This window comes from Phasianus colchicus, chromosome 2, assembly GCF_987193195.1.
Source record: "Phasianus colchicus chromosome 2, bPhaCol1.hap1.1, whole genome shotgun sequence".
Classification (NCBI taxonomy): Eukaryota; Metazoa; Chordata; class Aves; order Galliformes; family Phasianidae; genus Phasianus; species Phasianus colchicus.
In genome coordinates this window covers 107,085,517-107,107,679 of record NC_143437.1, presented here as the reverse complement: position 1 = coordinate 107,107,679, position 22,163 = coordinate 107,085,517, and the positions used below count along the sequence as shown (strand labels likewise).

At 45.6% G+C, this 22,163-nt stretch overlaps 1 long non-coding RNA gene across 1 annotated transcript; it reads right to left on the bottom strand.

Annotated features, from left to right (window-relative positions):
• Positions 1 to 528: 528 nt before the first annotated feature.
• On the bottom strand, positions 529 to 22,069 carry LOC116235597 (uncharacterized). The gene is made up of 6 exons (XR_016464581.1): positions 19,754 to 22,069; positions 19,141 to 19,233; positions 17,232 to 17,334; positions 16,661 to 16,732; positions 14,232 to 14,347; positions 529 to 3,398 (listed from the first exon to the last, which is right to left on the bottom strand). It is a non-coding gene; the product is annotated as an uncharacterized LOC116235597 (long non-coding RNA).
• Between the last annotated feature and the right edge of the window lie 94 nt (positions 22,070 to 22,163).

Here is a 22,163-nt window from a genome sequence, read left to right as displayed (position 1 = left end):
TCTGCAAGGCTGCATCCCAGACCTGCTGTGGTCCTGGTGGCTATCCAGGCATGAAGATCATCTACGTTGTGTTTGTTGTTTTTCTAATGGCCCTGATGGCCACCCCAGGTAAGGCAACAAATGATGTAGAGTATAAATGAGTGTAAATGAACGAACCATAGAGGAATAAAGGCAAAAAAAAGAAGACTTTTCCAGGAAAGCAGGTGTGGGTAGGGATATTCCATAGAGATTTTCTTGACCAGGGTCCATTCCTAAATATCAGTTTGGAGGTGGATGTTTATGGAGATTGTTTTCTGTGTGGAGGTGGACTTTCTGTTCCAAGAGACCATGATGAGCCAACAAATGCAGACTTAACCCTCTTTCTTTCTTTTCTACAGGAAAAAGCCAGTCAAAAAAGTGCTGCGGTAGGTGTTGTTCCAGGATGTGCACTAAAAGAGAGAAGGAGGAGCATACTGAAGACTGTAGGAGCTCATATTGCTGCCTGACACACAGGAAAAAGAAGTAGAGCAGAGACTTTTGGTGATGGGACAAAGAGGGAAACGGCGATGTTTGCAGTAATTCCTTCTCATTTCATGGAAATGAAGATTGGTCCTCTCATTAAAAAGACCAGCTCTTACTCTGAAGCATGTTGTGTTGTTCATTGTCTTCCAAAAACTCGTGTGCAGGGCATCAGGATAGATTGGGTAAGTCCTATCAGATAAATCCATGTTTATAAGTGAAGATACAGTCAAACACTGGAACTGCATTTTCCCATATCAGCCCCATCACAACAGGAGTCGTACTTGAGTTCCTTAGCAGTCTGTTCATGTGAGGTTGTGCTGAAAGCTCTGGTCTCCAGGCTTGTAGGTGCCCCATAAGCCATCTTTGGCTTGTAGGACCAAAGATTCCTACGTAAGTTTTCATCACCTCTTCTTCTGGCCTAGACAATCTGAACCAACAGTTGAGACACGATCCTATGAAGGTGACAGTTTCTGTTCCCAAAGACTTTTCCAATTTCTTCAGAAAATGTCTTCAATATGTAAGAAAGCTTATGGGCTTCTGAGATTTTGTAGCTCCAACTCTCACACCTTTGCATGGCCAATACATTGGGAACCAACTTGCAAAACATCTGTATCCCATGATGTTTCCTCCCATTCCTCCTCCATTGTCCATAGAGATAACAAGAGTCTTATGAAGGCCTATTAACTATTGAACAAGCTGCTATTCCAGTACAGCAGCAAATTCCTGTGAAAGCCTTTGTTTTGGACTGCAGTAGAGCCTTGGTCCTGTAGCCTCTGTACAGATGAGTGAAACTCTCCCTCCTTAAATGGTACAAGAACAGGACTGGAATGAGGGTATGGAGTAGCTACTACTGCATTGTGAAATGCCTTGTGCTGTGCTGTGGAATTGAGCAAGAGAAGAGAGATACAATCTGCCACATCTCAGATAGCAGACTGAACCCAGTCAGGGATGGGGCAGTGTGAAAATGATACTTCACCTTCTGTATCTACATACTGCCACCTCAACTAAGTGTTGTCCCCGAATGGACTTCACTTTCTCTCATCAGCAGTCTTGTGTCATTAGCCCCTGTGTTCTCCAAATTAGGGTGTCCTTATTTGCATGAAGGAGTAAACAGCTCATGGCATTCCTGCTGAATCAAAAGGAAACTCTTCCCAAGAAAACAGTGTGGGGAACTTTCTTGCCAGCTGCTCATCCTTGGCCAAGGCAGTAACAATGCTAGCACATCATCATTCCTTTCTTGCCTTCATTTCTTCATTGTCTGCATTCCTGTGGCAGTGGTGATCACTTTTAGGCAGGGAGGAACATCACTCAGGATGCTGGGAGTGGGAATCAGGCCTGCTACATGCACCCAACTTGCTGGTGCTTGCTTTCAGCATGCCAAAATGTACAGCAGATAATGGTAATTCTATCTTTTAGTAAACAGGGAGACATCCTGGGTCATCAAAGCAGATCTAACTTGGATGCAGGTGTTAGCAATGCTCTTCCTCCTTGTCTGAGATGCATGAAGTCAGAAATACCCCAAAATGATTACAAACGCAATTTCCAAGCAATTTCCAGCTTGGCCAGTGTTGGTGCAAAGCATCCCAGCAGCCTTCATCAGGTCCTGACCACCAGCAGGCCATGTGTGAAGCCAACCACAGCCAGTGCTTGCTCCTCAGGCTTTCATGTTGATCATTGCTGCAGTTATAGCATCTATTGTCATGGGAGAACTTAGGAACAGTCTCTCGCAAGAAGTTATTTGGTTCAGGTTGGATATTAGGAAAAACATCTTGTCTGAAAGCACTGACACAGGCTGCTCAGGGAGGTGGTGGACTCACTGTCCCTGGAGGTGTTCAAAAGCCATGGGGATGTGGCACTGAGGGGATGTGGTCAGCGGGCAGTATGGGTGGTTGGACTTGATGATTTCAGAGATCCTTTCCAACCCTAACTATTCTATGATTTCGGATGTAGAATGGGAAAGAGGCCACAGCAGCTGAGGACCAGAGTAATGATTTGACTGGTGATTTTTCATGGGCTGGGAATGGCCAGCTAGTGCCAGTAGGCCTAAGAGGAAGAATACAGCCCCTGGCATTGCTTAATGGCCTGAAAGAAACATCCACAGCCTGTCCAAAACCGTGGGAACAGAGCCAGAAATAGGCTGCGTGCCTCGTTTCTCTAAGACTGGTAAACTCACAGAAATGGAGTTGGGGAAATTTGGCTGAAGATTTTGTATTTACTTTCTATTTGGATCATTCTGTACATTTCCATAGGCTGCAAATGTTATCTTCATCATCAGAGGGTGGTGGGCATGGCACAGGGCTCCCAGGGCAGTGGGTACAGCCTGAGCTGCCAGAGCTCAGGGAGCATTGGGATGCTGCTCTCAGCCGTAGGGTTTGGGTTTGGCTGGTGCTGTGTGGGGACAGGGGATATCTCCATGATCCGTGCGGGTCCCTTCCAACTCTGGATATCCTCTGATTCTGCGAAATGTTGCAACAGCAACCCTAGATGCTGGGTCTGCAAGCTCAAAGGAACTTGGATCACACGCAACCAGGAGCAAACCCAAGCTCTTCTCCCGGGAGGAGGCGGGAGAGATAACTCCTCACAAGCAGATTCCAACCCTAGCAAAATACCAAGAGCAGGGCCAGAGACGTGGATTTAACAGCTCTCTGCAGCTTTCGGGCTCTGCGTCCCATGGGCTGTGCCAGCTGCAGTGTCGGAGTCAAGGTAGGACACGTACCTAAAGCTTGGAGTCCAGCCAGCTGGCGAGGAGGAAGATTTGGGGAAGGCTGCCATCTTTTGGATGACTGCAAAATAACGGAGCCTGCTCAGGAAACGTTGCTCACGAGTTGATGCTCTGGCCTTCTTTTTGGAGGTGCTGATGCGGGCAATTGAAGATGTTCCTGCTCTTCTCTTGCCTCCTACAGACTGATCCAGAGCTTTATTTTAGGCCAGATAGGATATGACGCAAAAAAAGATATGGGGCTCCCTATCCCTGCAGCTAGGTGGTCTCACTGCCTCCCTTTACTCTTCCACCAAAATCTTCCAGGATTTTGGTGCAGTTTGGTCCAGCTGCAATTGCTGCACAGTCTCTCAGCCCCTGGTATGGAAGCTGTGACACCAGTCACCTTGGTTCTAAACTCCTCTGATAACTTGCCCCCTGGGTCCTTTCCATCACTCTCTCTCATCAAAAAGCCTTACAAAGTCCCAGCTGCTCCATGGCCTTAAATGCGTCAGAGCACCTGCCCTCCTGGTGGCCCACTTTCCTGCAGATTAAACATTTGTCTAATGGCCATAAGCTGCTTAAATATGTCTTGGGCAAAGCCCCTTTATGAACTCTCCCAGAACAAATGGATCCCTGCTGGGACCACTGCCGTGCCCCCATGCTGATATGTTTCTTAGGGATTGTATCATGTTTTCTCTCCCTTTTGTACATCCAGTCTGCTTATCTCCTTTCCATGGGCAGGAAGGAGGGAAGGATTTGCCACATCATGGACAAGGGTGATGGCCTGCAAGGTGTCATGCCCATGTGGTCAGACATCCCTTTTCCATCTTTCCCTGTCTCTTCTGTATATCATATCATAGAATCATAGAATGATAGAATCATAGAATGGTTGGGTTGGAAGGGACCTCAAGAATCATGAATATCCAACCCCCAACCACAGGCAGGGCCAATACCTCCACATTTCATACCAGCCCAGGCTGCCCAGGGCCCCATCCAACCTGGCCTTGAACACCTCCAGGGATGGACGGGGCATCCACAGCCTCTCTGGGCAGCTGTTCCAGCACCTCATCACTCTCTGTAAAGAACTTCCCCCTGACATCCAACCTAAATATTCTTCCTTCAATTTAAAGCCATTTCCCCTCGTCCTGCTATTATCTACCCTTTCAAAGAGTTGAAGAGTATATCTCTCTGTAAGCATTTGTTTCTGATCCCACATTGCCTTCATCTTGTAAACTAACACCCAAACGTTTTACCCTGTCAATGCATGAGTGTACTTCATTTTTTTTTTGCTTAGCTTCTTGGCCAAATAAATATCTGACAAATCATACAATAAATCTGTCAATATATCCATTGCTTCCGAGATTTTACACCTCCACAAGTTTGGCAGCTCTACAACTCCATTGCTTGACGTCTCCTGCCATCTCAGACCAAGCCAAGATCTTCAGCCCAGGCCCTCAGCAGCATCAAATGCAAATAAAGCGAGAGTGCCACCAACTCAAATCCTTAAAGCAGTTAGTTTGGCAGAATCAAGCTGACAGATGCTAGGAATGTCTGGCCAAGCCAGTAAGTGTTGGGATTTTTTACTAAAGGAACTTGTTAGCTTGATGACTTTAACCTGTTTCCCAAATATTGCCCCCATTTGCATGACATAGACCACTCCCCCTCTTATGCATTCCTGCTTTTTTATCTACAGTGAAGCCAAATACTGTCTCGAACATCTAAACAATGATACATCTCACCGTGCTCTGACTATCCAGCAAATTAGTAATGGAAAAGATCCAAAACAGAAGAGAGAGCACTGAAAACAAAGCAAGGAATACCAGTAACAATCCATGCCCTAAAGTCAAGGGGATTAATGCAGGGCTTATGCTATTAGTGCAGAACAACGGGACGTGCACATCATGTGATGCTAAGCTATGGCTCCTAAGCCGTGGCTCCTTGAGGATTAGAGAAGGGGAGCGTGTGCTGGGGGGGAAGGGGTTGGAATGGAAGAATAGGGAATAGCTTAGGATTGTTGGGTTTTAGACTATCACGGGGGCTGGTGGCTGTGATCCCCTTTGGGAGCGCGAGGCCTGGTAGGAAGGAAGCAATCACGAGCGGCACAGGAAGGTGAAAGTGAGGGTTATGGCAAGGTGATGCTATTGGCAGGAAATGTATTCTGCTTTTCAGCTAGAATGTGAGGCTCCCCCCACTTCTGCAGGGACTTCCAGGGGGTTGCGCTCTACCAAATAGTAGTGATGGGGCTCAGCCCCTCAGCTTCCATCATTCATCTCACTGCAAGGGCTGGGCAAGAGCAGGTAAGCCTAGAAGACAAAGCACAGTCGCATAAAGAAGAGGTTAAGAAGGCAAGGATGGCCAGCAAACACAGGAGGGATGCAGTGGAAGGGATTCCAGGGGCCGTCACTTGACAGGAGACAGGGGAACAAGAGTAGGGGAAAGGCAGGAGGCAATAGCATCGGGTGGTGAAATACAGAGAATAAGGAGAGAGAGTTAGAATATTAATACAAGCTAAGCTGGATCTGGAACTTAAGACTTAGACGTGATGTGGGAATTAAGAGCAAGGCAGAAGAGAGCAAGGGAAACATAACTCTTTACTAATAGATCCGTTGGAGGTGAAAAATGACCAAAATGGCCAAAGACCAGAAAAGGGGAGGTCCGGGTAACCAAGGATATGTGATGGCTTCACAAACGTCTCAGGACTTTGCACAGGGAAGGTTCAAGCAGATGCTTGAGATGGAGAAAAATGGGAGGTTGGATGAGCATGACTTGGACCAGCTGCCATTGGGTTCACAGCTCAGCCCCTATGTCCTGCTTGGAGGGGGCTTTCAGGCCTCCTGACAGTATATTGAAGACAGATCTCCTTTTGGAGGGCTACATCCAGCCTGGTAAAAACAAAGTAAACCCAAAAAACATGGCCATGCCGCTAACCCTGAGATCATTTGAAGCATGTTTCTGGCCACATGCATGCTTTTAAATTCTCTCAGCCTTCAAAACAGGGTGGTCCTTGCAGATGCTCTATGGGGAATAGTTCCTGATTTATGCTAGCTTCTCAGCTTTCCAGAGTGGGTCTGGGTCACTGCTTGCTGGCCGTGGCTGAAACTGGCTTTTTAGCACTGTGAATGACTGTCTGTGTCCAGAACTGTTTAATTTCTAGCTATTGATGGCAGCTCGAGGGAATTTAGCTTCAAGTACAGTCAAGCAGAACAGTGGCTATGAGGCGTTATGACCTGGACAGGAGGTCCTGAAGGGCTAAATATATGGTCAGAAGGACCATATAGCAAAGGCTTGTGTTGTCCACGTCAGCTCATAAAACATGAGGTAAAACTGTAACTCCGGCAAAGAAAAGAAACCTCCTTTCTGCTGTAAAAGTGAAAAATCTGCAATGGAGTAATTACTCCAACCCTGACTACCCAGTCAGAAAGCATCAGGCATTTCTGAGCAGCATTGTGTGAGGGGCTGATGGAGATGGCTGGCATTTCATTCTGGCTTCCTTTCACTTGAGCAATACACTCTTGAGGCTCTTGCTTTATTCACTTTTACGGCTCCTTGCACTCGAGGCCGCTGCAGCATGGGTGTGAAGAGAAGCTAAATGCTTTTCTTTGTGAGACATTGTGCTTATAACCAACATTTTTAACTTCTCCCTGAATAGTGGTTCCTCCTGTTGCTTCTGCTACTTTCACTGTGAAATGAAATTGCTGGGCAAATGATGCTCTGAATCACTGAATTTCTTCTCATCCATACATTTTTCTTGAAAGTTTAGCTGGGTGCACCCCTCATCTTCCATATTCAGGGTCTCAGGTGTTGTTGGCTCTTGCAAAGAACTTCCTTCTTGTATCTGAATAATAGTTGTGCTCTTTTCCCAGACATACCTGAGATCCAGCATATCTTTATCTTCATTCAGCCTATATTGATTATATCATAGAGGACATCCACCTCCAATCCAGGGCACTGGAAAAGCCTGAAGAACAGCACAAATACATGTTTAATGAAGACAGAACTAGATTTTGAGGACTTAATAATGGTAGTGAGGCACTGAGAGAGCTGGTGGTGCCCCATCCGTGCAGATAGCCAAGGTCAGGCTGGATGGGCTCTGAGCACTGATGGAGCTGCAGGTGTCCCTGTTCAGTGCAGGGAGTGGGACAGATGGCCTTGGAAGGTCTCTTCCAACTTAAATGATTCTATGATTCTACTTACTTATGGAAAAATAAGTAATATTTCACTTCTAGCATGCTACGTGCAATGTAAGCTCTGAGTACCACTTGGCAATCAGTGAAGGTAAAGTTCAGCAGAAATATAGGAAATCAGAAGTTCCACCGTTGTCTATGGCCGATTTATGGACTTCACTGCCAAAAAGGTTACTGAGTCACCTGGATAATTGCATGACCATGGACATTTGTAGCTCTGCATGGGAAGAACTTGTAATAAAGGTAATCAAATCTCATGCTTCAGAGCATAAGTGGATCTTCTGCAGCAGCTAGGAAAGAGGTTTTCCACCAGTGCACCCAGAACTGAGCCATTACCTTGGAGTGCTGTAGAGGTAACCTCTGAAGCCTCAGGTTTTGGCCATCGCTGGAGGCAGGAAGCAGGATTTGATGAGCCAGTGATCTAACTGGCTATGGCAATTCCTGTGCAAGACCTGGGGAGATCACGAAAGGCGAACCGTGCGATTAATGTGCTACAGTGAGCCATTTTGCTGCCACATTTGGAGATATACGCAGTTCAGGAGACAGCCTGAACATCAAACGGTAGTCTGAAACATCAAGAAAGGACCAGAGGGCACATATTCAATGGAGTCTGAAATATCCTTGGAGACTGCAGGTAGCGCTTGGCCCAATTCAAGAGTGAGGATGGTGGTCGGATGAGCTCCTCAGTGAGAAGTTATATCACTGAAACTCCCTCCTACGACAAGCCATTGGGATTCATGTGAATGAAAAAAAACAGAGAAGAAACACAACACCATGGTGGGAATCATGCTGGGAGTCAAAAACTGGGGAGCCAAAAAGTGTATTTCTGGAGCTCACTCTTGTAGCTTTGAAGACCTATTGTAACTAAAATTCTCTAACAGTTCCACTGTATGTGAGGGAAAAGGAAAATAAAGTGATGCAGCAATAGGAAAACTCTTTGGCATCTCAGTGTCAACAAGGCACTGCAGAACTGGGAAGTCTGGAGATAAGAAGACGGCATAGACAAGGAGCATCTTGGAGAAAATGGCATTATCCAGCCATGTGAAGGTCATCCAGAGAAAAACACCCATTGTATCAGATTCAGGGGATGCTCAATTAGTGCTTTTCAAACCTAAAAGTCGGAGATTTCAGGATCAAAGCTCAGTATCAGGAGGCTGCTAAAGCCTATAACTCCTGTGGGTCAGGAGACACTGGAGCAGAAATGGATGTTTCCCAGCAAGCCGACAGCTGTGAAATATTCTATTGAAAACCACCTCCAGGAAACTACTCCCATCTGATACACGGTAATTTTGCACAGTGGCGAAGGTTTTCACACATAGCAATAACGAGTGATTTTGGAAAGCAAATAGCTGAAAGAGCAGTTGCACCTGAAAATGGAGGTATCACCTCCGGTCATGATTGCAGCTCCCTGACGTAGCGGGGTCAACAGGATCCAGGCATGGGATTTCCACTGGGGGACCAACTGCCAGACTGTTACATTGCCTTCACACTGCTGAGTGCTCTTGGATTCGCATTTTGCCAAGCACTGGGTTAACGTATACATGGCTGTAGAGAAAATGAGCTTTGCTGCAGTGCTGGCAGGCAGCTTTGATATTCACCAATGTTTTGTGCTCCTATGGTCCATACAGCCTATTCAGCCCAAAAACCTACCCTTGGTGCTAGTTTATTTGCTGACATATCAAAGCCCCCTTGAAGAAAAAGGGATGGGTCCTGGAAAATGGTTGGGAAACCACAAATTATTCAATAATGATTTCTGAATGATGAGTATCAAAGTGAACTTGATAAAGGAAGCTTTAGACAGATCCATCTTGTTCCAGTGAGAGAGAAGGGAAGATCCTGAGAACATCAAGTCTTGAGACTTTGCATTCTTCTCTGGGCAGGCTGATCTGATGATTTAGTGCCTGGCAACTGTGCCCACATCATGGGGTTAGAACTGGATGATCTCTGAAGTCCCTTCCAACCCATGCCATTCCATGATTCTACGATTCAAGAGGTTGGTCCACAGCAGACACCAGGAATGAGCTGGGTAGGAGAGTATGGGAACTCCATTTCCCAGTGTTGATTCCCCAAAGGGAGGTATGACAGAGATTTCACACTCAGCTTCTAAGATCCAAACCCTAGTTCACATGTTTTGAATATAAAGCCAGAGGCAATGCAGCCCCTATCACCCATCAATACAAATCCAGAGGATGGGAGCCCAGAGGCCAACGCACAGCCTGAATGACTGAACAACAGGGATGGATTGTGGGCATCCTGGGATTGAATGCACTGAGATCTCTCCTGAAGTGTTACTCACATTCCCCAAGAGAAACATGGGGCAGTGGATGGAGTCTGCTGGTCCCAGGTGTGCCATGGTTCTCAAGCAGCAAGATTTTGCTTTCCCACAGCCCAGCTGCCATTTTGCACCAAGACCTTCTGGCAGCCATGAGATGCAGCACAGGAGCTTGCTCATGCAAATGGAACCAGTGGCTTCTCTTTGAAATATTAATTAATGAGTAGCTAGCACAAGAGGCACACTGATCTTTCCAGTACCTTGCAAAGCAGTGGGGGGTGGTTACTTGAAAGCATGATGCCATTCATCATGAAGGAAGCACTCACTCTAACAGAGCTTTCTTGTTGGGATATTCTGACCAGTCTCAAGCAGCACAACTCTTACTGTTCGGATCTGTGATTTAAGTCTCTCTTCATATCTAAGAGGAATAGGAATTCTTGCTATCCTATTTCAGTAAGAATCCTTGAAATACCAAGGGGTTGAGAAGTGTCTAGGCAAGGCTGCGCTGGACTAAGAAGGACAATAAAGAACTTTTTGGGTCAAGATAGATCTCACTCAACAGGCCCTGTTTGACAGTCCATTCCTGGACGGTTACCCCACTGGATTTATTGCAAGCACAGTGATCTGTAAGATTCAGATCAAGAGTTATTGTTTGCTGCTGTTTCAGCTTCTTTTTTGTTTTTTTTCCATTCTGCCCTAAAAATGCCAAAGCTTGTTATCCTCTTGGAGATTCAACGTGAGCATTTGTGCTGCAGAATCCCCCCTGCCCCTTTCTATCAGCCTAACTAGAAGATAATTGAGTTCCTCACTCTTCTCTTTGATGGGTCCTTTCTCTCCTCCTGCTTTGCTTGACATCCTCAGCTTTCCTTCTGTATTGCACTCAGCAGAGCAGGAGGCTGGTTTTCCCAAGGGCATAATGCAAGAAGCACTTCATGGGACTCGCTCACATTGTCCAAAGACCAAGCACAACCTTTGTGGCTCTCACAACCCAAGAAACAAGATCCAAAGTGTCACCCAACCAAAACATTCAGTGATGCTGGGGGCCAGCTATACCTCTGAGCATGGCTTTGTTAGTCTTCATTCTTCTTGCTTAGCTTCAGAGTAGACTTCTTGTGCATTGCTCTGCACTCACCACAGTCAGCAGAAAGAGGACAGGCACCTCCAGAGCCAGTTTTTCTCCTCACAAGGTGTATGTCTACACCTGGGAGAAGAACTGCCTTCTAGATGTGCTGGCATCCCCTGTAAGTCCTATGGAAGGATTCTGAAGGACCAGCTTAAGCGCATCATCTAGGTTTCAGATAGCTAAAACAAGGTGAAGCAGAATCCCATGCCCAGCTTAGTATTTAGGAACTATGTGGGAAGAATGAATGATACAAGAGCCTTTATGCTTTTCCCATTGCTTTTTTAAGGAATCTTCACGCTTATTTATTTCTTCCTTCTAGTCGCTTTAAATGCCACTGAAGCTGCTGTCATCGTAAATCAGAGTCATCAGAACTGCCTTTCAAAACAGAACTTCTAACTAAGAAGAAAAGATGTCAGCGTGAAGCAAACACCAGTGGACTGTATATTGCAGAGACGGGGGTCTGCTCCAACCTCATCTCACAGCAAGTCAAAGTGAAGAACCTGCAGCATGCATCCTACTGGGATAATTCCACATGGAGAGCAGGTGGACTTGTTCAAACCAAGAATTCATATAATATTTTCTCATATGATACTTATCCCACTTTCTGGCCGTGTTCAAGCCAGTGAATTCCTTGAATCTGTTGCCCTTTGCTTGCAATAGGCTCTTCTTGCTAGATCTCATTCTGAAAGAGATGGTGAAATTGGCTTCTACTCACACTTCTCAGGTCCTCCAGGATTTTGAAGTCCGTGCTGCACTGCTGGTTTTCTGTATCCTTATCTTCTCTCTCACTCCCAGTGACTCCTTCATCCTTTGGCCAATTTCTGCTTGACCTGGATGTCCTATTAATGTTTTCTCCCAGTAAAAGCTGCAGATGAGAGGCAATCTGAAGGGTCCCTGCTGGTTGCTCTGCATGGCCACTACATAATATGGCCAATTCTGTGTATGAGCTTATTTGCTGCATTGCCCCTCTGCCATGCTGCTCTTTTTCTACTAAGGCAGTGTTTTCCGATGCAGGGGTGATCACAGTAAAAAGAATCTGACATGTAAGAGTCATTGATTATGTGCTCTTCAACTAAAAAATAAAAAAAAATAAAAATAAAAATCCACACCAGAATGTAATAATACATAATAATATAAAATTACCTAATTCTCCCTTAAAATGAGTTTTTTGTTTAAAAACATACAACATCATATATATATGCATACATACATCCTCAGAGGGCTTTATAGTCACTAATGGGTGCTCGTATCACAAACAACCTGCAAGATAAGTTTGTTGGCTGTTGGTAGGAATCGCCAGGCTTGGTCTTTTCTGTTTCATTATAAAATCAGAGTAAGGTTGGTTTCTTTCCCAAGATCAAGAGGAGATGCTTCCCTCATGGGTACAAAACAAAGTCCTGTTCATTTCCTGCCACAGGATCTCACTCACTGCTGGTACTTCAGGAACAGGTCTATAAACAGAGCAAGTAACTCTGCTTGGCAAGGGTAAATTCCCTCCATCAGTGCATTACTGCTGGGTGAGGGTGGCCTGCCAAATCCACTGACGTGACATAAGGAAAGATTTAGGAATGGTTTGGGAGCATAATAAATGAATCCCCCCCTTGAGTCAACTGCATGTTCCTTGGATCTCTCAAGCAATCAAAATAAACCCCATGGATTACTTGAGACAAATGTCTGTCTGCACAGCAAATCACCACAGATTGCTCATGACAGCCAAATGAGACGTCCTTTCAGAGCATCACCCAGCGACTCACACGGCTCTGGACCACAAGATAAAGCTGGAGTTGGGAAAGCTAAAAATCACACCAACTATTTGAGGTCTTGTTTCATAGAGTGAGGACAAATGGCTTCAAATGTGCATGGCAATGCCTGTGCTTATGGGGCAGCTTGGCCAAACATTTGCTACAAGGCATTAGAGCTTTTCCATTGCCTTTAACATTTCAGGTTACTAAGGGATTATATCTATAGACTGGGGTAATCCCTGAATATTTAGAAAATACATGCACGACTCTCCAAACATCAGACATCTGCCCCATGGTGCTGCACATCTGCCATTCCCATGGATTTTTGAACAATTTCCTTTAATGAGCAGGTTTATTTTGATGGAAATCTACAAATGAGAAAAGCTCCCGTTGCTTCCATGGTTGTGTCGAGTCTGCAGTTTTACAGCTCAACATTTGTATAAAAGACAAAATATGCAGTCAGTCTCATTGGACATCACAAAAACACGCATAAATGCACAAAGATAAATAGGTCCAACACACGAATGCAGACACACAGACACGCTGAACTCTACTTTGCTAAAAATCTGGCTCCGAAACAAATATATACTTTTTAAATTAGCATTTTTTAAAGACACTAACTGCATTTTGAACGCAAAGAACATATTATTTTGTAGGCGTTTTCAGCAGCACAATACCAACCCCCGTTTTTAACTATTGACTAATTACCAGTAGATCTTAATTACATGGTGTGTGGAGGCACTAATAAGTTTACGAATCTGCCAACAACACTAAACACATATGTCTTTTCAAGCATTAGCCTCCCTCTCCTTTTTAAAATCCTTTCTCTTTTCCTCCCTTCAATTTGGCAGCAGAAGATACCGGGAAAGACTGTAATTGCAGCTGATTAGAAAGCGAGCATCTAAACATCCTCACTTAGAGAAGAACGGCTGAAACCACAAGAGGAAAGAAAGAAGTGAATGGAGGAGAAGTCAGAAGTGTGAAAAAGATCATCCTTAGGGTAGTTTGCTCTTGCTTTCTATGCAAGGTCCATGCAGGTGTCGGCATGCTTTACTCATGCTTATCCACTTAGCAAGTTGCAATGGGGCTGGAAACCAGTAGAATGGGAAAAGCACAGAAGGAGGCGCTAGTTCTGTCCCTGTTGATAACAGGACCACAAAACAGCTCTTCTGCACACCCAACAGTACCAGGACCTTCCTCTGGCCTCATTGGCTTCTATGAACCTGTCCACAAAATCAGATACTCTGCAGTCTGAAAACACTCTTGTAAAAAGTCAGGTTGGATATTAGGAAACATTTCTCCCCAGAAAGAGTGGTGATGCAGTGGCACAGCTGCCCAGGGAGGTGATGGGGTCACCGTCCATGGAGGTGTTCAAAACCATGGGGATGTGGCACTGAGAGACATGGGCAGTGGGCATGGGGGGGTGGATTGGGGTTGGGCTGGGGGATCACAGAGGCTTTTTCTGCGACCATTCCTCTGAATGGTTCTCTAATGCAGATTCTGATCAAGTTTGCAAAAATACTCAGCTCTCCACAGAAGTTTTTAACTGCAGCAGGACTCTCACACCTCCCCAGATTTCAGATCTGGGTTCCACAAAGATGCCCACTCATGCAGACAATTGTAAAAGCCTAAAGGGACTGTGAACCACACTATGAAAGAAATGTTCATTTAATAACTGGAGCTACATACCTTATGATAGACCTATTACCTTCACACAGTTTTGTCATGCAGAGTTCCGAATTCTTCACAAACTTCATGATCATACCATCACATACGAACCTCCGCTGACACATCCTTCTCCCTGACAAGTGCTCTTTTGCTACCCTAGGTAAGGCTGCAGAGTCTTATACTGGTGTTAAGAGTTCAGGAGCATATAAATAGGAGGGGGAATGGCTGTTTACGGGGGTGGATAGTGATAGGATAAAGGGGGAATGGTTTTAAACTGAGACAGGGGAGGTTTAGGTTGGATATTAGGAGGAAGTTTTTCAGCCAGAGGGTGGTGATGCACTGGAACAGGTTGCCCAAGGAGGTTGTGGATGCCCCATCCCTGCAGGCATTCAAGGCCAGGCTGGATGTGGCTCTGGGCAGCCTGGTCTGCTGGTTGGTGACCCTGCACATAGCAGGGGGTTGGAACTGGATGAGCATTGTGGTCCTTTTCAACCCAGGCCATTCTAAGTTCTACATAAAGATCCCATGCACTTGCGCATGGTCCTTCCATTCCGAACCATGAAGTTGATCACTGAACACCATGTTGACTATTTAATAAGAACAGAAATTAATCTTCCACTCACAAATGCAAATGGCACAAAATAATGAAGAATGTACAGGTTCTTGAGAAAAACAGTGGTGACAATTTCGGACTGGGCTTATACCATTGAAGTATTTTCCATGGAACCGCTAGCCAAACTTGAATGTTATGACTACACAAATGAGAGCAGGTGTTCCCTTCCCATATCCATACCTCTAAATGCAGAAGGGCATTTCCATCTGGGATGATTCAATGTTTATTTTCACATGGCGAAGGAGAGGAGATTATTGTCATTTGCATTGATGAAGGAGGTAGTTGTCACCTTCCCATTTTTCCTTATTGAATCTTTGTTAGCAAATAACATGTCTTGAGTAAAATGAGAGTAAGGGATAATTTATATGGTGCCACACTTAGCCTTGGCAATGAAATTACAAAAGTGAATCAACATGAAAGCTGAATAATTTTTTTCTCAGCAATTTAGATAATTATGGACAAGGCAAGCATTAGTTTTGCTGTAGAAAACAGAACAAGTTACTTCAGTATCTTAGGGCAAAACTTCAGTTCCTTAATTAACAGATTCAGAAATATTGTTTCTGCTGGCAGATGGAAGAAATGATAGGAGCATTTGCCAAAGCTGGAGACGTTGGTGATGTGCCCATGTTAGAAAGCACAGTGTGTGCCTGAACTGAGACTTCAGAATAGCACTACTTAATTTTTAGACACTGTGTGGAATAGCCACATGATCATTTTTGTTATAGAAGTGAGACCTTAAGCATCCGTTTCAAACCTGGGCAAATCTCATCTGTCCCCTGAGATATTAAATGACCTGCAGATAGTCAAATTAATTTAAAGCACTAAAAACACAGAAAGGGAAATGGTAATGCCATCTTGTTATTTTTGCTGCTGTTGAGAAGAAGCAGATCTTACACGTCCCTAGAACCAATATAAATAATAGGAAATGTGCACTGAGGGCCTAACCCTGCTCCTAATGGCAAAATTCTCGGATGCAATTTCCCAATGTCTAATGCTATTTAAGGTGCCCAAAGGTGGGTTGGACACGTTGATCCAACTGACAAGTATGATACTGGAGGTATGAAAGATCGAAGCCCATTTGGAGCATCAGCTGGAGGCCTGGTGAGATATCCTAGGGTCTTACAAATGGCACTAGATGTCTACACGTGGTCAACTGCACAGAGCCATTGGTAAGCTCCTTCTTGACTATGGAACTCAGATATGTAACTCACCCATGGACATGTACAATTAGATGTCTTGATTTGGAGCTAAATCCAGCACCCACTGACAGAACACAAGCTCTACCAGATGGAGGCATTTTGTTCAGGACCAAAATGGTAGAAATGGTGGTTGCAGTGGAGCCGAGGGTTTACAGAGAACAAAAAAGGGCATGTAATTGAGATATCCTGCAAGGTTCATCATGAAAGACAAGGGCTGTAAAGATGCAACCAACCTTAACTGCTGTGACATTTCATAAGATCAGTGGGAAATCATTGGGAAGATGATTTCTCAGCAATGCCTTGACTGAAGTAAGGACTGAGAAACCCACGCCACCAAGGAGCAATGAGTGGGCTGATATTTCAGGAGAAAGGAGATGGGAGATTGAAGTTACCAGAGCTGCTACAGCCAGCAACCATTTTCTTATTTTCCAAAGGAAATCCAGGCAGATTGGGATTAATGCAATATTCTGTCTTTTTTTGGCTTGATAGAAGAGGTCATGAATTGAATTAAGTAATCTATAGTGGCAAGCATTAATTATAGAAAATACATTACCCTGTTACACGCATGGGTTTGGATGAGGTTACAGAGCTTTCACGTATTATAACACCAGTTTGCTTATGTGGAAAGGGATTTGTGTCACGAGGAATATACCTCACCATAGTTAAGGTGTGAATTCCAGCTCCACTTGCTCTCATGACCCAAGGCGATGCATTGGCTTTCCCAGTAACCTAGAAGAACAAAAAAACTACCTGCCATGACCAATTCCTGTGGGCAGAGTGACCAACCTTCCCATGTGCTCAGTTCAGAAGGGGAAGAACTGCTTGATAACTTCTCTTTCCACTGAGCTCCGAGTAGCAGTGTGGCACGCTGACAACAGCAGCCAGCTACTGTATGAGATACATCCCTGCCCTTCATAGCCAATTAAATCACTGGGGTCCCATGGGGGGAAGTAGGAAATGCTGTGTAGTTGCTTTTTCCTAAATCTCAGCTTGGAAGAGTACCAAGCAAGTCCATCAGACTGGAGGTCTTAGCTGTTAATGCTCTTCTGAGGGAAGAAACACACTTCCCTGCATCACTCATCACCTCTTTTGCCTGATGAAGTCAGGTTGCTCCTTCCTGCCGGGTAGCCAGTACCTCTAAGAGCACAGCTGAGGGATTAGCCTGTGCTTGGTTTAACAAGACTATGGAAAGAAAAGGCAGGCAGGTCAGAAAGCTTCTTGCAGTCACCTTCTTCTGCACAGACCAGTCCCCAGGAGGCCCTACGATCACACATCCAATGTCACCGGGTTAGCTGATTGCATCTAAAAGGTGTCCCAGTAAAGGCACTTTCCTGAAAGCAGAGAGACAGGTTCCTTTTGATGCGCTGTAATAAATGAACACAGTTGCAGCTCTCGGGAGATTAAAGGAAGCCTGAGAAGAGCTGAATAAACCATGTCACCGCAGGTAAGATCTAGATAATGGGAGCTATGAAGTTTTCTAACTTTCCCAGGACCATACCAATTATTAAATTTGTCAGGAGGTGTAAAGAGGTTTAAATAAAATATTACTGTCCAACAGAAGAAAACATGGGATTCCTGTAATTACATATTTAGTAGAGAAATATTATCTGTCTTTTATCATGTAACAGGTGAGAACCTGAACACATTTTAGGGACATAATTCGAACTTCACAACCTCTCTAGGGTATAGCAGTGTATTTAGGGTATAGCATTCCATCTTGAAAAAAAAATAGCCATAAAGAGGGCTCCATTTTTAAGGAACAACCTCTTGCTTAAGTTGCTGTTCCTCTGTGTTAGCCTTCATCCTGCTAAAACCTCTGCTCATGAAACCAGGGAGGGTCATAGGGATATTTACTTTGCAGAAGGACCACTGGAGCACGAATATATTCTTCCAGGAAGGGGTAAAACTGTGCCAGGAGAGGTTCAGGTTGGAACAATTTCTTCTCCTAAAGAGTAGTGATGCAGTGACACAGCTGCCCAGGGAGGTGGAAGAGTCACCGCCTCTGGAGATGTTTGGCCTGGAGATGTGGCATTGAGAAACGTGGTCAGTGGGCATGGTGGGGGTGGGCTGGGGTTGGACTGGAAGATCTCAGAGGTCTTTTCCAACACATGATTGGAATGATTCAAAACTTCTCTTTTGGATATGGAATTACAGAAGTCAAGCATTCGGTCTAGCTATGAGGACACACCACATTCAGATGATCATTAACACATCATTATAGATAGCCACTAATAACACTTGACTGGATTGGATCTGTTGATTGGATTTTTTAACTGAAAGCTCTAAACCTAAGCCCCCAAATAAAACCAAAGTGCTGGAAGCCATAAGCTTCACCAAACAGGCAGTTCTTTCGATAACTGTGAGCTAGCTTTTTAATATACAACATTTGGCAACTTGTGTACCTTTCCTAGAGAAGCTAATATCACAAAGTGCTGTTACAAGGAGACACCAGTTAAAATAGCACTGTATTAATCCTCCCCAAGCATATACATGTAGCATTCATTAAGTCTAACAGAAAGTACAGGCAGAAGGATTGACCCAGGTGCATCCTCTTGTCAGGCTCACACATTAGCTACGAAGTTTACCAACATACACAACTTTCTGTACTGCAGAGACCTTAGCATCGTGACAAAAGAAGCCAGAGCCTTCTTTGCCTCATGCATGAATAACAAAGCCACCTGCTATATTCCAACAGTGGATGCTTTATTGTTAGTGATGATGCATGAGGCAGAAATAATGCAGTTTGATTTTTAGAGACAATACCAAGTTGAGCTTGCAAGGCTGTCAGTTAGCCCACACTCGTTTGAGTTGGGAACTGAGCAAACAACTTGGAAGTAATTGATGGAAACTAATGACACAATAAAATGTCATTTTTCTGACCTACTTTGCTTAAAGTAAATCCCTGTTAATTGTAATTATCTGGGCTGGTAGCAGAGTACTCCACATCCACCAGATACTCAGCTGGATCCCCCAGTTATTTAAATGAGGTAGTTCCAGATTTACACAACTCTGATTCTGGCTTACATACCTCTCTATATATAGTGTTTGTTCCCCTGATCTGAATAAATGCCTGGAAGATGGAAGACCACACAACTCAATTAGTGTATTGATTGAGACAAAAAAAGCCTTTAACCAACCAGCAAGAGAAGGGCACCATTCCACGCCGCGCTTTGCTGGGCGCTGCCGGAGCACCAAACATGCCTCTTCTTTCTGGTGGCTCACTGCTGCTTCTGAAAAGCAGAATTCGACATGAAATGCAAGGATTAGACAAATCAGCTTTGACTGCTGCAAGAGAAAACTCCTTGCTAAACATGTTTTATAAATACTTGCAGATCTTAGAGCCATCCAGAGTTTTCTCAGACCTCTGGACACAAGCGCCTGCAGCGTGATGGAGGGTCACCGCTTAGTTGGTCCCTTCCAACTCAAATGATTCTGTGATTCTTTGGCTCTCTGTAAGGGTCAGTGCTCTAATCACACAGGGCTGCAGCCTGATGGAAGGGGCAGAGCTCTCCATATCCTTGGCTGAAGCTGTGATCCAGCAGCGGCTGCGAGTACCGGGGACAGGAGGGGGCTTGGGGTGCTCTGAGCACAGCCGTGCTTCTGCTGTGGGATAAGTGGGTGAGCTGGAGCTGGAGAACATCATGGGATGATCAGGAATTAAGATGTAAGCGGTGGAGATATCACTTCTGGCCACCCACAGAGTCATGTAGCCATGACTCATCGCCTGATGCAGGAAGGAGCGCAGCGTACCACGCATCAGAATGGACAAGATCTTTCCAAGGACAGACGATCCGGGCAGGAAAACCTTTCAAGGTCTCTCATCCCAACTGTTTATTTTCTCACACTGGTATGTCATTTCCTCTGTAAAATTGCAAAGCAATGTGTTAATGTCAACTACTTATTTTTTCTCTCTGACTGGAAGGATCTTCTGGTTTCTAGACTAGATATACTCACGACCGGTTCCTACTCCTTTGCTCTTCTACTGCTGCCCCTCAGTGTCACACCCTTCCCATCTGCTTTCCAGGATGTACTTACATACAGAAAACACACTCCCCCTCCATTCTCACTTTTGCTGAAGCGAACAAGCCAAATTCTTTCAGCCTGCAGGAGAAGGAAAGCACAGATCTCTGCTCAGCACCTGGCTCCTCCCTACACGTATCCAGCCTGACTTCACCCTTCTTGGACACAGCTGGCCACAAATGCACTGAGAAATGCAGAGGCAGTCTCAACAGAATATTATCTCATGTCACATATCACCCAAGCAATTGCTTTTCTCATTTAGCGTGCCAATTCTATAATTCCCAACTGCTGCCTTCTCCCACCCGTATGTCTCATCACACAATTTTGGGCTGTTTTTGTATCAAAACAGATGAGTCTTCCGTCGCCTTATTGGTTCACAAAGTGCAACGTGCACCTACACTTCTACTTAAATATGGCTAAATAGTTTAATTACTTTTGTGCTGTCTTTGTTTTGTTTTGAAATCGTATGTAGCAAATTTGCTAGATGGAAAAGTTCGCAGAGATGAGGAATGCTCCCATTTATATCTCACTGCACTGCAAAGCAAAAGTTTAAGCAAAACACATGCGCTCATCACTCAGGAACACAGGGCAGACAGTCCTTATTTCTCAGTGCAGCATGAAAGAGAAGAGTGATTTTAGGTAATATATACTTATCATCCCCTCGAAAATCACTTGGAAAGGCCAAATACACCCTTTTCACACAGCTTATTTAGTATATGCAAGCCCTCTTCCCCAAATTGTTATTTTTTTCACTGCTGGAAAAAGTATTTTTATCCGCACTAGTGCACTTTTCCACCTTCTCATTGTTTTATTTCGCCAGTTCTCGAGCCCTGAATCCATCTGCCCTGATATTTTGCCACAATAATAAAAAAGAAATCAAACACAGAGACGTAGAAGTGAAAGCCCACAGGAGAGCAGCAGGGCTGGAGCAGGAGGATGCTCTGATTGAATGGGAAAAATAAAACAGAAGAGATGATAACCTACAGAGGACAGCACAAGACAGCGAAGAATGTGGATGAGAACAGTGAGCAAATGTAAATGGGTAGAAAGGAAACCAAGGCAGGAAGGACAGGGAGTTGGCCTCCCCAGCAGGTCCCTGTCCAAAGCTTGGGCCTGGGAAGCAGCTCAGGTCCAGACAACCCCAAATCCTTTGTGGGGCCACCAAGAAGATCTGGCCAGTCTGCCTGGGCCTCTAAGAACGGGGTGGGCTAGCTAAGTGTCCCCAAAGAGGGAGCTAGCAAATGTGGGGAAGGAAGATGGAAGGATCCATGTGGTTACGAGGAGAGGGTCAGGAGGACGATGTGGAGAAGGACTTGGGGGTCCTGGTGGAAAAGAAATTGGACGGTGAGTGTGTGCTTGCAGCCCAGAAGGCCAACAGCATCCTAGGCTGCATCAGCAGAGGGGTGGCAGAGGGATGAGGAGGGGATTGTCCCACTCTGCTCTCCTGAGGTCCCATCTGCAGTACTGTGTCCAGGCCTGGGGCTGCAGTACAGGAAAGATGTGAGGCTGTTGGAGCAGGGCTGATGAGGGCCACAAGGATGCTCAGAGGACGAAGAAAGGCTGAGGGAGCCGGGCTCCGAGGAGACCTGACTGCGGCTTCCAGTATTTGAAGGCAGCTTATGAGCTGGAGAGGATTTTTGCACAGACTGGTGGTAGGAGAAGGAAGAATGACTTTAAACTAAAAGAGAGGAGATCTAGGTTCGATGTTAGGATGAAAATCTGTGCCCAGAGGACGGTGACGCCCTGGCACTGCTGCCCAGAGCTGCGGGCGCCCCATCCCTGCAGGTGCCCAAGGCCACGGATGGGCGTTGAGCAACCTGAGCTGGTGGAGGCACGCAGCCCACGGCAGGGGTTGGGGCTGGACGGACTTTAAGATCCCTTCCAACCCAACCATTCCGTGACTCTGTGGCAATGCACCGGGAGGTCCGGGCGAACGGCGGGGCCGGGCGAGCTCAGCCCGACGAAGGGACGGCCGAACCGTGCGCAGGGCCCAGCCGCAAGGCCCACGGCGCACTCTGCCCCCCCGGCCGCCCGGCCCACGGCGCTGCCCCGCTCGGTCGCTAGGCGGCCCGGCCCGCGCTGCGCGGCCTGGGAAGCGCCGCCCCCGGAAGCGGCGGGCGGGCGGCGGGCGGGCAGGCAG